Source organism: Felis catus, chromosome D4 (genome assembly GCF_018350175.1).
Source record: "Felis catus isolate Fca126 chromosome D4, F.catus_Fca126_mat1.0, whole genome shotgun sequence".
Taxonomy (NCBI): Eukaryota; Metazoa; Chordata; class Mammalia; order Carnivora; family Felidae; genus Felis; species Felis catus.
In genome coordinates, this window is record NC_058380.1 from 13,012,894 (window position 1) to 13,030,478 (window position 17,585).

The 17,585-nt window shown below is 44.4% G+C and overlaps 1 long non-coding RNA gene across 1 annotated transcript in view; it reads right to left on the reverse strand.

The window, feature by feature from the left end:
- Positions 1-17,585, reverse strand: part of LOC111557611 — a 30,682-nt gene that overhangs the window by 9,326 nt on the left and 3,771 nt on the right. The window contains exon 2 of the long non-coding RNA XR_006588500.1: positions 11,585-11,728. This is a non-coding gene — a long non-coding RNA (uncharacterized LOC111557611). The remainder of the gene's footprint in view (positions 1-11,584; positions 11,729-17,585) is intronic.

The following is a 17,585-nucleotide window of genomic DNA, read 5'->3' on the forward strand; positions in this document are numbered from 1 at the left end:
TTCTTTCTTCCCTTTAAGGCATTAAAGGGACAAGGACAACAAAAGCCATTTTCCTGTAAGGGAAAGAAAGACTCTCCCCCCTCCCCGCTCCCCCCCCCCCCATGATGCCTGTGACTTCTCTTTCAGTTGTTCAGTTATCATGTTATCACAAATAGTGCTCCCTAATGTGTTGTATGGCCTGAGAGAATTGATAGCGAAGGCTTTGGGTTGACGGCCTTCATTAAATCACCAGCTTGAGAAGCTGCCAGTGGTTGGTAAGGTGGTTTGAAATTTCTCTTTGAAAACCATCTTTGCCTGGTCTTTAGGGCTGAGTCTCCAGTTGTGGGGCACACCGATAAATGGTTTAGGGGGTCCACTTGGAGGATCTGAGCATGAGACCTCTGTAGGACAGGCAGCAGTACTTCCCAAAATATTGTTATTTTTAATAGCAGGGGATTCCTTTCTCTATACTAAAATTTACCCCAAACTCATTGGTGAGGCAAAAGAGCACAACTTTATGTGAGTCATGGATTTGAAGTGTGAGTCTCCTACTTGTGAGCGCACATATGATATTGGGTAAGTCGTATCTTCTACAACTGAGATGGTGAAAGGGGCACAAAGCTTGTCTTGTGGGCACGTGCGGTCTTTTGTAAGTGTTGAGTGCCATACTGCTACCCCACAGAAAGAGATTCTTCTCTTGAATTTGCAGCTGTACCGCCTACCTCAGAGCCAGGGGGGCTGCTGTCTTCTGGATCACTGATGGAAACTGGGAAATTCCCACAAGAGTGTCTATTTCTGAGAGGATTCCAGTTCCCTGGATATTCCATGTGACTTTCTGACTATTACGCCATCAGAATATTAGTTAATTAGTTAATCAGTTCTTATATCCCCTAAAATGCTATTGAATATTTGCGATCTCTAAGTTAGTGGACGGGATCTAGGGGTTGGGAGATGAGTAAGATATGTTCATTGCCTTCAAAGAGTTTCTCGTCCAGTGGGAAAGGCAGAAATACATGTATACATATACACACATACATAGACACACATATAATACTTATGTATTACTATAATACAAATGAGGTTGATACATATTCAATGGAGGGATAAGTTATAAAATGTGAAGGTAGAGTATTACAGGAATAAGGTGAGGATTCTAATGAGTGGAAGTTGAGTCAAGTGAAGTCTAGACAGCAGAAGATAGGAATCATGAAAATAGATGGTCTTTGTGGTTAATAGGATTAGATAGTGTATTTGAGAATCAATGAGTAGTTTTTTTTGACTGAGCAGTTGATGCTAGAGGATGTAGGAAAAAGCAAAAAAAGTGCATTGAGCCTAGATTGAAGATGTCTACTTCCCCCTCTTATGCCCATTGCTAACCTTTCTTCCTGAGTTTGTATGAAGTCTCAGAATCCTGCTCAACACAATTCTCTAAGAAGCCACCACTGATCAGGTGGTATTGACCCTTGACATGAAACCATTTGCCAGAGTCAGGGAAGATGGTGGAGTAGGAGGATCCTGAGCTTATGACCTCTTGTAGATACACTGAGCCAATAACTACACGTATTAGAACTCATTCTAAAAACCACCTGAAGACGAGAAGAACACATCTTCTACAGCTAAAGTCATATAAAGAGAAGGTCACATTGAAAAGGTCAGTAGGGAAAAGATGCAGTTGGAAACCAAACACCCAGCATGACTACCTACCAGTGGGAGCGAGATCACGAACATGGAGGAGTGAGTGAGGGGACCAAGCCCCACACTGGGCACCCGCAGCTCTGGGGTCCTGGACTAGGAAGATGAGAACCCATAACATCTAGCTTTGAAAATCAGTAGGGCTAAACTCTGGGAAGACAGAGGGCTATGGGAAACTGAGTCCCTATCCTTAAAGAGCCAGCAGGCTTTATCACTCAGCCTGGGATGCAGCACGGAAGCAACAGTTTGAAAAGTGCCTGGGTTATACATGAAACAGGTTTGTTGACTGATTTAAGGATGTGTGCCAGAGGGGCAGGGATCTGTAGAGCTTTCTACAGGAACACAAGTGTTGGTGAGAGCCATTTTCTTGCCCTCCTTCAGTATAGATAGCTGAAAATTTGCACGAGCCAGTCCTGACACTCTCCATCTACCTCACTAGCATTGTTTCCCCAGCCCTGGTGTTCCCCGGCAGACCCACCCTGGCAGGCTCCCCTCCAAAGAAGCTCCCACCTTGCCATATCTGGTGGGCAGCCTCAGTGGGGTCTGATGGCCTCTCCAAAGCAGAATACACATTCCTTTCAAGTGCATCCTGGAACGTTCTCCAGGATAGATCACATGTCAGGCCACAGAACAAGTCTCAATACATTTAAGAAGACTGAAATCATGTCAAGCATCTTTCCTGACTGCAACAGTATGAAACTAGAAATCAGTTACAAGAAAAAAACTGGAAATGCACAAACACGTGGGTGTTCAACAACACAGTTACTAAACAACCAGTGTGTCAACAGAGAAATCAAAGAGGAAACAAGTAATACCAGGAGACAAATCACAATGCAAACGCTGCAGTTCAAAATCTTTGGGACGCAGCAAAAGCAGTTCTAAGAGGGAAGTTTATAGTGATAGAAGCCTACCTCAAGAAACAAGAAAAGTCTCAAATAAATAATCTAATAATATACCTAAAGAAACAACAAAACAACAAAAGAATAAACAAAACCCAAAGTTAGTAGAAGGAAGGAAAAGTAGAGGTGAGAGGGGAAATAAACCAAATAGAGGGTAAAAAAAATAATAATAAAAATAAATGAAACTAAGAGCTGGTTCCTGGAAAAGATAAATAAAATTGATAAACCTTCAGACATATTCATCAAGAAAAAAAAGAGAGGGCTCAAATAAAGAAAATCACGAATGAAAGAGAAGTTACAACTGACCCAAAGAAATACAAATATAATATATTGTATAATATATATAATATATAACATAATACAAGGATTATAAGAGACTATACAGGAAATAATATGCCCAAAAATCAGACAATTTGAAGAAATAGAAATTTCTAAAAGCATATAATCTTCCAAGACTGAATTTTGAAGAAACAAAATCTGAACAGACAAAATTGAATCAGTAAATAAAAAACTCCCAACAAACAGATATCCAGGACCAAATGGTTTCACGGGTAAATTCTGTTTTTAAAGTTTAATTATTTATTTTGAGAGAGAGGGTGGGTAGTGGAGGGGAAGAGAGAAAGAGGGCGAGAGAAAATCCCAAGCAGGCTCTACACCATTGGTGCAGAACCCTATGTGGGTCTTGAACTCATAAACTGTGAGATCATGACCTGAGCCGAAATCAAGAGTTGGACACTTAACCAAGTGAGCCACCCAGGCACCCCTCTACCAAACATTTAAAGAAAAGTTAGCATCTATCTTTCTCAAACTATTCCAAAAATAGAAGTAGAAGAATGCTTTTGAAGTCATTCCATGGGGCCAGTATTACCCTGATACTGATATCCAAGGCACTCCAAAATTTAAAAAAAAAAAGAAAAGAAAAAAAAGAAAATCACAGACCAACATCCCTAATGAATAAACATACAAAAATCCTCAACAAAATATCAGCAAGCCAAATTAGAATGTACATTAAAAAGATTATTCACCATGATCAAATGGGATTATTCTAGGAATACAAGGATGGTTTGTACCCACAAACCAATCAATGTGATGCACCACATTAACAAAATGAAGGATAAAAATCATACGATAATCTCAACAGGTGCAGAAAAATCATTTGAAAAAATTCAACATCCATGAGTTTTTATTCATGATAAAAACTCTCAGCAAAGTGGTACAGAAGGAACACGCCTCAATATAATAAAGGCCATATATGACAAACCCACATCTGGCATCATACTCAATGGTGAAAACCTGAACTCTTTTCTTTTAAGATCAGGAAGAAGACCTAGATGTCCACTCTCGCTACTTTTATTTAACAGAGAGTACGGAGGTCCTAGCCACAGCAATGAAACAAACAAAGAGAAATAAAAGTTACCCAGATGGGTAAGAAAGAAGTAAACTGACACTATTTGCAGACGACAAATGGTTCTAGATATACTTGGAAAACCCTAAAGACTCCACCAAAAAGTATTAGAACTAATAAATGAATTCAGTAAATTATAGGATATAAAATTAATATACAGAAACCTGTTGTGTTTCTATGCACTAGCAATGAAATAGCAGAAAGGGAAACGAGGAAACAAGCATCAAAAAGAATAAAATACTCGACATAAGTTTAACCAAAGAGATGAAAGATCTCTACTCTGAAAACTATAAGGCATTGATGAAAGACATTAAATATGACACAAATACATGGAAAGATACACCATGCTTATGGATTGGAAGAATTAATATTGTTAAAATGTCCATACTACCCAAAGGAACCTACAGATTCAGTGCAATCCTGGTTGGGTTTGCACCAGAACAAACAAACAAACAAAAACATCTAAAATCTCTATGGAACCACAAAAGAGCTTGGATAGCTGATGCAATCTTGAGAAAGAAGACCAAAGCTGGAGGCAGCACACTTCCAGATTTCAAGCCACACTACAAAGCTATGGTAATCAAAACAGCATGGTACGGGCACGAAAAGACACACAGATCAATGGGACAGAGCTGAGATCCCAGAAACAAACCCGTGTTTATCTGGTCAATTAATCTCTGACAAAGGAGGCAAGAACACACAATGGGGAAAAGACAGTCTCTTCAACAAATGATGTTGGGACAACTGGACAGCTATATGGAAGAGCATGACATTGGATCACTTTCTTACACCAGACACAAAAATAACCTCAAAATGGATTAAAGACCTAACGGTGAGACCTGAAACCATAAACCTCCTAAAAGAAAACACAGAGAGTAAGTTCATGGATATTGGCCTTAGCAATATTTTTCTGACTATGTCTCCTCAGAAAGGGAAACAAAAGCCAAAATTAATAACTGGGAGTACATGAAAATAAAAGGCTTTTGAGGGGCGCCTGGGTGGCTCAGTCAGTTAAGCGTCTTGCTCTTGATTTTGGCTCAGGTCATGATCTCGAGGCTTGTGAGTTTGAGCCCTGCATTGGGCTCAGTGCTGACAGTACAGAGCCTGCTTGGGATTCTCTCTCTCTCCCTCTCTGTCTGCTGTTCCCATGTGCACTCTTTCTCCAAATAAATAAACTTAAAAAAAAAAAGAATATGTTAAAAAAAAAAGTCTTTTGAACAGTGGAGGAAACCATCAACAAAATGAAAAGACAGCCAGTGAATGGGAGAAGATATTTGCAAATGATATATCCAATAAGGGGTTAATATCCAAAATATATATTTAAAAAACCTCATGCAACTCAACACCAAAAAACCCCCAAATAATCTGATTGAAAATGGGCAGAGGACCTGAATAGACATCTTTCCAAACAAGACATGCAGATAGCCAGAAGATACATGAAAAGATGCCCAGCATCAGCAATCATGTGGGAAATGTAAGTCAAAATCACAGTGAAGTATCACCTCACCCCAGCAGAATGGCTAAAAATAAAAAGACAAACAAAATAACAAATGTTGGTAAGGATGCAGAGAAAAGAGAACACTTGTGCACCGTTGGTGGGAATGTAAATTGGTGCAGCCACTGTGGAAAACAGTATGGAGGTTCCCCCCAAAAACTAAAAATAGTACTGCCATATGCTCCAGTAATTCTACTTCTGGGTATTTACCCAAAGAAAATGCAAACACTAACTCGAAAGGATATCTGCGCTCCTATGCTCACCGCAGCATTATTTACAATAGCCATGATATGGCAGCAACCTACGTGTCCATCTGTAGATGGATGGATAAAGAAAGAAGATGTGGTTTATATATACAACGGAATGTTGCTCAGCCGTAAAAAAAAAAAAAAAAAAAAAAAGTGAGATTTTCCTGTTCATGACAACATGGATGGATCGTGAGGGTATTAGCTAACTGAAATCAGTCAGAGAACGACAAATACCCTATGGTCTCACTTATGTGTGGCCTCTAAAAAACAAAAGAAACAAACAGCAACAAAACAGAAACACACTCAAAAATACAGAGAACAAACTGGTGGTTGCAAGAGGGGAGGTGGGCAAAGGAGTAGGCAGAATAGGTAAAGAGGATTAGGGGGGATAGACTTCCAGGTATTGACAATTAAGTCACAGAGATGAAAAGTACAGCATAGAGAACAGAGTCAATAATATTGTAATAACTGTGTATGGTAACGTGGTAATTACACGTATTGTGGTGAGCATATCGTATGTAATGTATGTAACTGTTGAATCACTGTGTTGTACATCTGGAACTAATATAATATTACATGTCAACTATACTTCAACTAAAAAAAAAAAGATTAAAAAAAAGACAAAAAGCCACTTGCCATTCTGTGCTTGGGCTTTAAGTCTCACGCTTACAATTTTTTAATGGTTATTTGTTTATTTTTGAGAGAGGGGCGGGGAGGGAGGAGAGCAGGACGAGGAAGTGGCAGAGAGAGAGGGAGGCAAAGAATCCAAAGCGGGCTGCACACTGTCGGGGCAGAGCCCGAAGTGGGGCTCAAACTCACCAACTGTGAGATCATGACCTGAGCCGAAATCAGGCGCTTAACCAAATGAGCCACCCAGGCGCGCCTCGCGCTTACAAATGTCATTTGCACGTTCTTGGGGGAGTTATTCCATGTTTTTAAGAATGGAATGATGTGAGTCAATGCTATGATTCAACCGGTGCTTCTGTAAGGTCGCTGCTGGCCATGAGAGGGGTCCCTGGGAAAGGTGGGAGACTGGGGACAGAGAGAGAAGATGACTGCACAAATCACCCTGAACAGTGTGAGTAGGAGGGACAAATGTGTTGGACAGATGGGGCACTGGGGAGGTAGGTTACGTGATCGTAGAGGAGGGTAAGGACACTTGACTTAACTGAGTTTTCTCATCTGGGTTTTACCGAGAGGCAAGAAGAGCTGCTCTGGTCTGACTGTGTCCTTCCCAAATTCATATACTGAGAAATCCTAACCCTCAAAAATGATGGCATTAGGGGGTGGAGCCTTTAGGGGGTGGAGCCTTCACAATGGAATTATTTCCTTATAAGGAATAATATAAGACACTCCACAGAGCCCCCCAACCCCTTCCACCTGTAAGGATACAGCAAGAAGTCTCAGACCTGGAAGAGGTCCCTCATCCGACCATGCTGGCACCATGATCTTGGACTTCCAGCTCCCAGAGCTGTGGGAAATATATTTCTAGGGTTTATTAGCTACCCAGTCTGTGCTATTTAAAAAAAAAAAATTAATACCTATTTTTTTGAGAGACAGAGAGAGAGTGAGCGGGGGAGGGGCAGAGAGAGAGGGAGACACGGAACCTGAAGCAGGCTCTGCACAATCAGTGCCAAGTCCGACGTGGGGCTCAAACCCACAAACCGTGAGATCATGACCTGAGCCGAAATCGGATGCTTAACCGACTGTGCCACCCGGGCGCCCCCAGTCTGTGATATTTTATTATAGCGGCCTGCACAGATGAAGACAGGCCAAGAGAAGGAACACAGGAAGAGATTTTAACTTTTCTCTTTATAAAGGGAAGATTGTGCACCGAGTTTCAAACAGACTGAATTTTAAGGGAAAGAGAATGGAGAGAATTCCAACCACCATTTGGAAATACAGATATGGAGCTAAGAGCTAAAAAAGTAATTCAGAATCAGCCACACGGAGGAACCAATAAACGCCCTGAGAGTGGATGTTATCACCTGGAAAGAGCTACGCAGGTCATTCATAGGCCTGTGAGAAAAAGAGGCCGAGTTAGACCTTGAGAGGTGCTTATATTAGTGAACACCAGAGGAAGAGCATTCTAGAAATAATTCAAATTCCTAACAATATGGGGCACCATCTAGTCCTCCATTCCTGTATCTGATTTTTCTTTAATAGAGAACAATGACTGGGGCGCCTGGCTGGCTCAGTGGAGCACGTGACTCTTCACCTTGGGCTCATGAGTTCGAGCCTCACACTGGGGATAGAGTTTACTCAAAAAAAAAAAAAAAGAATAATGACTCATCTGTTTTTTAAAATTCTTTAAATGTTTATTCTTGAGAGAGAGACAGAGCGTGAGCGGGGAGGGGCAGAGAGAGAGAAGGAGACACAGAATCTGAAGCAGGTTTCAGACTCTGAGCTGTCAGCACAGAGTCCAATGTGGGGCTCCAACTCACGAGCCATAATCATGACCTGAGCCGAAGTCAGACGCTTAATTGACTGAGCCACCCAGGGCTGGGACTCATCTTCTTTAATACAGAATCTGTTTGGTGCCTGTCTGAGAATTAAAGAAAATAGGTAGCTTTTTCCTGCATAAGGATACTTCTTTGCAAAGGCAGTATTTCGCAAACTCTTTGCTGGTTGACCGTGACCCACAGTGAGAAATTCAAGTTATATATGCATAGATATATAGGCATAAAGACAATATCTACCTGTAGCTCCTACAATTAATGCTATTTTCTATTTTATTCTATTCCTGTAAGGAAAACAAAACAAAACAAAACCATGACTGCTGGGTCCCAGTGAGTTGACATCACAAAAGACAGTGGGATTCAGGGCTGTGGTTTCTGGAAGTCTACTCTCCCTCTAGTGGTTGACATCTTTCAGGAGAGATCAGAGCTTGAGGCTCAAGCTGGAGACCCACGGAGAAGAGCATCACTCCATCTCCAAAGGCCCCCCGCCCCCTTTCCTGGAGGAATTTTTAGCTTTGGGAGGAAGTCTAGGTAGGTTTGAGCCACAGTTGCTCTGATTGTTTCCAGATGCAAATAATAATGATAGGCATTGAATCAGGCACTTTCTGTACATTATTAATAATTCTCATAATAAGCCTCTGAGGGAAATGTAATTATTACCTCCATGTTACAGAGGGGAAACATAAGGCTAAGAGAGAATTTGCCCATGATCGTACTGCCCGCAAACAGTGACACTCAGATCCACGCTCAGTCGGCTTGCAGGACAGTGACGGTGAGCTGCAGCTTCTTGGCTTTGCTGTGCCTCATCCCCATTAGTCCCCTAGTAAGTGTCCCTCAGCAAGACTTGGTCTTGACTCAGAGCAGTCTTTATTCCTTCTCTTACGGAAACTCTGTGCATTTACAAGTTTCTTGAATATAATCGAGGATCTGAAATGTGTTCTGGAAGCGCAGGCGGAAAGAGAAGGATCAGGAGAGAAAGAGAAAGGGTGGGGTAGGTTGAGGCTGGGCTGGAAAAGGTGATCTGGAGGGGGAGAGGCCGGGTTCTCATCACCTTGACCTTCCTGCCTCTGTCTTTGCCCTGACGATCAGCCACCTCCACGTCTCCACCAGGCTTATCTCTCCAAAACAGCTCTGTCCTCATCACTTTCCTACCTCGTGCTTCTTGCTGACATGGCCCACGCACCTGTCCCGAACTGAAAGCCTCCTTCTCTCCCTTCAGTGCCAACTCAGTGTCTCCTCCTCAGACGGCCATTCCAGACTTGTAACTGGCCCTGCCCGACCATCCCCAATCCTCGCCCACTCGCTCACGACGTCTGCACATGAAGCCTGGCAGGCTCTCCCTGTCCCTGAATGCACGCGGCTTGTCTGATCTCAGCGCCTGCGCTCATGTTGGGCGCTTGCCTGGAATGCCCTGCTTCCTCTCTCCCTGTCTATACCCACCCATCCTTTAAGACTGCGTTCGGGCCTTGCCTCTTCTTTAATGCCTTCCCCTGATTCTTCTGTTACCTTTGCATCTCTGCTCTTGTATCATCCACGGAGGGATATTACCAAATACTGTAGAATATTTATGTATTTTTTAAAATTTCTTTAATGTTTATTTTTGAGAGACAGAGCATGAGTGGGCGTGGGGCAGACACACACACACACACACACACACACACACACACACACACACAGAATTGGGAGCAGGCTCCAGGCTCTGAGCTGTCTGTCAGCCCAGAGCTGGACGTGAGATCATGACCCGAGCCGAAATCGGGCACTTAACCGACGGAGCCACCCAGGTGCCCCCAAATACTGTAGAATATTTAAATGGTTCATGTTTATGCCTTCAGCCAGATACGCTTATTCATTAATTTTAAAGTTATTGATCGAATTGCCTATTATTCAGACACGGAACTTCTAGGACAAGGAAGGCAAGAGGAGCTCTCAAAACGCGAGGATTCGCAGACAGGGGCCGGCACGGTGCAGCACAGAGCTGCTTCTTTCTTACTTCTGGGAAAGTACCCCAATTTTCTTCTGGGCAGCCCCTGAAATCTAAGCCTGTGTTGCAGGAGCAGGGCCAGACTCCACACCTTAAAAGAGGAGCGGGCATGTGACGGAGGGCTGGCCACTGAGAACTGCACTCCCCTGGTCGCAGAGACGGGGTGCGATGGGCTAGGCCGGTGGGAAATTAGTCCCAGGTGCCCGCTAGAACTAGCGGGGTGTTCAGCTGGCGGAACACGAGCGCGGAGCCACTGGCAATTATTACTGCCACCACTTTGAGGGGGTCTGTCTGAAGGGGAAGCCAACATGGGGGACATCAGAGTTGGGGGATTCTGGAGAACACCGTTTAAGCACCTGGATCCAGCCTCTACCGTACCAGAAAGCCATTGCATTCTTTCCCGCTCAGGCCGGTTTCTGTTAAGATTCCGTAACGTGCAACTAAACGAGCGCTCACCATTGTGGTGCATCCGTTGCGATCCATGCTCCGTGGTTACCTGTAAGCGGATAACAGCTCAAGGCACAGCCCCCTGGCATCCGGCCTGGAACTGCTCACCGGCCCTAAGTAGCCTAGCTACGTTCCCAATCCAGCTCAGGTTGGTCCGATTAAAGCGAGTCAATTGATTTCTCATGGCTCTGGTCACGGAGGAGCACGGCCTTTTCCCCTGAATGAAATCCTTCCCGTGGCACCCTGCCCGGCACTGCTATGCTTTAACTGCTCAGTGTGTTCCTGAAGCTTCTGTGCTGCCTCACGTCGGCCCACAGGTGCATACAGTTGGTTCTGTGTCTCTGCAAATGGTCTACACGAGCCTCTATCATTTGATAAGATAGGCATATCTCAAGATGAGATGGGGTCCTCATGTTGAGCAAGCGTTAGAGGAATGAGCTTATAAGTCTACAGTGGGCTTATCAAACTGTAAGTGGTGGTGATGTAGTGAGAACAGGGCAAGAAAGAGAGTAGTCACCACAGTAATGCCTGTGGGTGAGTGGTGACTACCGAGTGTGTGCTTTGTCCATTCTCTGGTAAGTTCTTATCAATCAATTGGCATGTATTTAATAAGTGCCGACTGGAAATTAGAGTCAAACCCTTTCAGTTGTGTTCAGTTGTGTTCCATAGCCCTAAGCCAGTACCCGCCTAATAATTACCTTCGGTGATTAATAATGCTTTACACCCTTGACGTTAGTTAGAGACAAAGTCTGAACGCAAAGAGAACAAATTCTTGGTTCCCAATACAGTGCTCATCTCCAACCCTGGGTCAAGCAATGACCACATATTCCTGAGCTCATTATCAGAAGTAGTTTCCTTTCCTCTAACGTTTCGCTCTGGATTCTTGGAAGACTGTCACTCCCCAAAGTCAGAGGTGGCGGAACATTTGAAAATGCTTTTAACAGAATAGGTTATGCCTTGAACTAAATCGCTGCCTTACCTTCAAAGTCCTGAGGCTGCCCGAGTGGACTTCCTGTGCCTGCGTCTAGTCTCCGGCCAAGGCCACATGCGGACACACCCTTGGCTCGGGCCCGAGTTGGAGCTTCTCCAGCTGAAGGTGTCCCTCTTGCTTCTGTGCTTCTTCCTGGCGAATATTTGTAATATTTGAATATTTGGAACATTCCGGGTACCCTCTCTGGCCCCTTTTAGTTAAATCCTTTGTAAAGTCACAATAAAATAATTACAGTGACCTTCTACTAGGGAGCCCAGTAAATAGCTCCTGTTAGAGGTTCATCTAGAAGTAAGACTGGCCTCTGGTCTGTGTGGGAGATGGTGGGTCATGGGCAATCCTACAGAGCATGATTTAATTAGAACCTGTTGGGAGCCAGACTTTCAATGGAGCTAGTTCCTATTACGAAAGCTCAGAACCCTTTCTGAGAGACAACAACACTCCCCTCCTCCAAATATCCCAGGAACCAGTAGACTGTAAAGATCTGGTAACAAGTTTATTTTTCCCTGTAGCCAAGAGTTGGGAAGCACATAACTTACCTTTCTTCCTTCACTGAAGTCGGGTGGCCATTGCTAAGACCAATGGCAGACGCTAAGGCAGTGTCTCCTGGGCAGTGGTTCTCAGCTCTGAGGGCACGTTAGAAAGCTGGGGATTTTAGGGGCGCCTGGCTAGCTCGATCAGTAGAGCATGTGACTCTTGATCTCAGGGTTCTAAGTTCAAACCCCACCTTGGTTGTAGAGATTATTTAAAAATAAAATCTTAAAAAAGAGAAGAAACCTGAGGATTTTAACAACTGTTGATGTGTGCTGTGCTACCCACTGCCCCGCCCCCAGGGTCTGAGTTATGTGGTCGGGGGTACACCTGGCATCAGGATTGAAAAATCATGCCAGCTATTTATAATAGTGCTATAGTTGTATGATTTGACCGGGCCCAGAGGAAAAAAGAAAAGGCAAAACCCAGCCTTTGTTTATAAAGGTTATTGTTGCTTAGAACTTATTGTTATATGCCACAGAATATGACTTTGTACTAAAGAAGTTTGGAAAAACCTTTTGCTTTTTTTTTTTTTTTTTTTTTTTGTAGTCGGGAGGAGTAAGTCTCCACCTTGCGGGCTCCATGGGACTGACTGTCCAAAAGCCTAAATGAGATTAGGCAGTAGCGGGACACGTGTGTGTGTGTGTGTGTGTGTGGGGGGCAGTGCTTAGTAAACCAGGATTTGCACACCTGCCTGGGGTGGGGTGGGGATGGGTGAGGCCAGGAAATGCTGGAGGAGATGAACAGGGCATAGGACCACGAGGAGTGATAGGCCTGCAGTGGGGCAGGAGTCTCATCTCAAGGTGAGACATTGGCTCAGCTGGGGCCGATCCTTTTTTTTTTTCTTTTAAAGACATACGTTAAGATTTGTATATCAAACCTCTCAATTTTGAGAACACTCAGTGCCAAAAAGCGCATTTGGGAAGTAGACACATGGATCCCACACTTTCTTTGAAAGTCACCTTAGTTCCCTTCCATACTCATTTATAAGACAGCTTTTGCAATGCTCTCTCAAGTGTGGGGACACATTGGAATTCTTCAAATACAAAGCAAACATCAAAAAATTCGAGGAGTAATCAGTGTCCTGATTCTGTTCCCTTCAGTTTGCAGACAAGCACACAGAGGCTCAAAGAGTTGGAGGCATATGCCCAGGGTCTCAAGGTCAAGTAGTGGCTATAATGACATTCTTGATCTAACCCAAACATCTAGTCTGTGCTTCTTACTTTTCAACAGAATTCCAGTTTGGGGATCTATCCCTCCCAGAGGGACTCAAGGATACCCAGTGCAACACCATTTCCAGCTCTAGGGTAGATCCTGGTCAGTCTAAGCCAATCAATGCATGGCATTCTCCTGGTAACTGCTTTGATCCAGTGGTGGGTACATGACCAAAGGTGGCCCAGGCAGATTGAAGGAGAGGACTTATGTCCCATGCTGGAGGGAGAAGACTCCCTTTCCTGCCTGTAGCCTCCATTACCAATGGGAGCCATTTTTTCACCATTAGGGATCTATCCTATGCAGGTGTCCAAGCACAGAGCACAGCTGAACCTCTACTAAGTGAAGTGTACTTCTCATTATACCAGGCAATTGCCTCACAATTCCCAGTAGGCTAGGCTGCTCCAGTGGGTATCTGGGCAACGGGAACACTTTTAGCTTTTCCAGGCTGCTGCGTAGAGCTGGTGAGTAGCCACAGAATGGAACTGAGAGAATTTCTGTGGCTCTGTCTTTAGCAGGTGAACCTTGGCTGGTCCCCACTGCTGTGAATGACGTTGCCTGTATCTGCACATGGCTGTTGAGACTGAAGAGGAAGAAACTACCTAAACCAGCCAAGATATTTTAGTGGTAAGAAATAGATGATGCAATTCAAGCTGCCTAAATAATAAAAGAAATGTATATTCTCAAGTAAATAAAAAGTACTTCGGTGTGTGTGACTCAATCTATAGGCTCAAGTGATATCACTAGGACCCTGCCTCTGGTCATCTCTTGGCTGTCCTATCACCCACTTTGTCTTTATTTTTATATTCCACCTGGGCTAAGTTGACAGCCAGAAACTCTAGACAGACACACCTTCTTTCCTGCTCAAGACCAATGGAAAGCAGGTGGGTGTCCTTCCTGTGTCAGGCAAGGCAAAGGTCTTTCTTGCTTCTCATTGGCTCTGGTGGATCACATGGCCATTCCTGCACCAATCACTGTGCCATGGCCCGAAGGGTGGGGCCTGAGCTGCGTGTCTCTCCCTAGAAAGAAGAATGTCTACTGAGAATGGCAGCAGATCCTCAGAGGAAAATTACTGTTCTGTCACCCAGGAGACTGGCAAATTGGTGCTGGCTGTCCAATTCAATAACTAGAAGCTTTTCCAAATGTGTAGGTTTTTTTTGGGGGGGGGTTATATTGTGCAAAGAGCAGAGAATGTGAAATCAAAGGAGTGAGATTTCAGTCCTGGATCTCTGAGCCTCATTTCAGTCCACAGATGTTCAGTGGGGAAGAACACCTTCCTGTGGCTTGACTCCAGTGTCGTTCTGAAGATTGAATGCGATCCTGTGTGGCAAAGCACTTTTTAAAGTGTTAAAGGCTAAACCCAAATGAGGGACTGTTGTTGTTTGTCATTACTATTATCGTCTTTTCTGAATTTCTCCCACTCATGCTCTGATTATAATTCAGTGCTATTTCAGGCAAGATCTGAGGAGTAAATGCATCAGTAGCAGCTAGAATGAATTTGGCCAAGGTGGCCATAAGCATACATGGCTTTTTTGTGAGAATCAAAAATAGACCCGTCCTGCCTCCTCTGGGTGGTGCAGTTCCCAGGGAACATGGCTTGGCAAGTGGAAAGCATACTGGATTTCAGCTGTTGTGGCCCCCTTGGCAGGAAGGGGAGCGGGCAGGGGTGGAGGGTTCTGTGCAGTGCACAACCTGCACGGCTTTACTTTGTGGCCCTGACTTTGATGATGAACCACCGAGCAGGATGAACTCTGGAAGCCCAACTCCTCCTTTTCCTGGCAAAGTCCATTTAAGCCTCTAAGATCATTTATCTTTTTCCTCTCTTCTGAGCATTTTCACTCAGGCTGAATGCAGCAGCCTGTGCTGTCTCTTTTAGTTAACTGCCCACTGGTGATCCAGATTCTGCCGGCCTTTTCAGAGGCTCATTGCACACCGTTCCAACTGCAAGGAAGAGAAGCCTTCCTTTTTGGCGACGCTGATGAGTGATGTTGCAGACGGTGGCTAACCCTTTAAAACGAACACAACACATTGGTGGCCCACAGCGGGCTGTTGCTGAAAGTCAGATGCTGATTTCCCCGAAATGCCCAGGAAGGAAGGTTGAAAGACACAGGCAGCTTCACCTAGATTGACCACCACTGTTTGCTGTTCTGAATCCTCCTGGCAACAGCAGCTCCGGAAAGAAATTATTTGAACCGGATCCAGCCAGCCTCCAGGGAGCCAGGGATGCAATACAGTAGCCTTTGTGTTACTGTGACTGAAAGTCTTCCTCTTCTTAAAAGATTATCCTTCTCTTGTGTGACAGATGGATAGTTGGAGCCAACAGGAACTCGCAGTGTTGTTGAGTTGTGAATGTGTTGCCCCATTCACTGCATCCTTGGTATCTTCTGGGGCACCTGAAATGGCAGAGACTTTTCAACGTGTTGTGAGCCAGGATTAACCCATCGCCATGACACCAGTGGTGTGGTGTAGGTGAACTGAGTCTCAGCGTAAAGCATGCCCAGGTCTCTTTTGTCTAGAATGCTCCCTTGATTGACACCACTGTTCTTCCCTCATCCCTCTCCTGGGACCCAGAGAAAAGTCTGCCGCCTTAGCTACAGTTTCGTCACTGCCTCCCTGTTTTGCTTCCTCCTTCCTCCAAGATGGCGGCTTTTCTGTTTGTTCTCCTCTCCCCATACATGCATTCTCTGCCCTTTCCTGCCCCTGCTGAGCTCTTTACCCCCAGGTTTCTAGTTGGTTCACCCAGTGGGAGGCACAACAGGAGACTAGAAGGTGTGAGGGACGCGTCATGAGGTGTTGGCTGGCCCCGCCTCTCTATTGAAGCATCAGGCTCTCCTGTCCCTTGAGGCACAGGGATGCAAACAGCTTCCAGCAATCGTGAGTCTCCGGGCGCCTTATTAACTCCAGGCGTTTCTGGCTCCTTTCATCCTGCCTACACCTTACAGAGTCCCTTCATTAAATTCTTTTTTTTGAAAACTGTATCTTTATTTTTTTAATTTTATTTTTTATTTTTAAAAATTTACATCCAAATTAGTTAGCATATAGTGCAACAATGATTTCAGGAGTAGATTCCTTAGTGCCCCTTACCCAATTAGCCCATCTGCCCTCCCACAACCCCTCCGGTAACCCTCAGTTTGTTCTCCATATTTACGAGTCTCTTCTGTTTTGTCCCCCTCCCAGTTTTTATTTTATTTTTGTTTCCCTTCCCTTATGTTCATCTGTTTTGTCTCTTAAAGTCTTCTTATGAGTGAAGTCATATGATTTTTGTCTTTCTTTGACTAATTTCGCTTAGCATAATACCCTCCAGTTCCATCCACGTAGTTGCAAATGGCAAGATTTCATTCTTTTTGATTGCCGAGTAATACTCCATTGTATATGTATATACCACATTTTCTTTATCCATTCATCCATCGATGGACATTTGGGGCCTTTCCGTACTTTGGCTATTGTTGATAGTGCTGCTATAAACATGGGGGTGCATGTGTCCCTTCAAAACAGCACACCTGTGTCCCTTGGATAAATACCTAGTAGTGCAATTGCTGGGTTGTAGGGTAGTTCTATTTTTAGTTTTTTGAGGAACCTCCAAGCTGTTTTCCAGAGTGGCTGCACCAGCTTGCATTCCCACCCTTCATTAAATTCTTTACAGTGCAGGGGTGCTTGGGTGGCTCAGTCAGTCCGACTTTGGCTCCGGTCATGATCTCATGGTTCATGAGTTTGAGCCCCATGTTGGGCTCCTCCTGGGCTCCTCCCCGCCCCCTAGCCCCCCCACCCCCCGCAATGTTCTCTGCCTCTCCTCTGCTTGTACTCGCTCTCTTTCCTTCAAAAACAAACATTAAAAAAAATAAGTTCTTTACAATTCAACCCTTTGAGTGTCCATCCATTTCCTGCGGGGATGCTAACCAATTCAGACTTCATCCTTGCCACTCTTCTGGGGTATCTCCCTGGATGGTCACCAGGGACACCAAGAAAACTCCCAGCCCTTCTCTTCAGCCACCTGTACTTGGGTTAATTCTTCTTCTTGATCCTCTTCTTTGGTCTCCTGGATGCTATTCCACCCTCCTTTCCTTCTACCTTTCCATTCGCTGTCTGACAAGAACCATCATAGTTGTTTCTTAAGTGGTCCTCTTATGTCCATTCCATCCTGCCCCATCTGGAACATCGGTGATGAAAAATAATCTCCCTAGATACGGGCCTCCAGTTGTGATGCGAATAACTCATGGGGGTGAAAGGTACAGCTTAGGAAGTACAGACA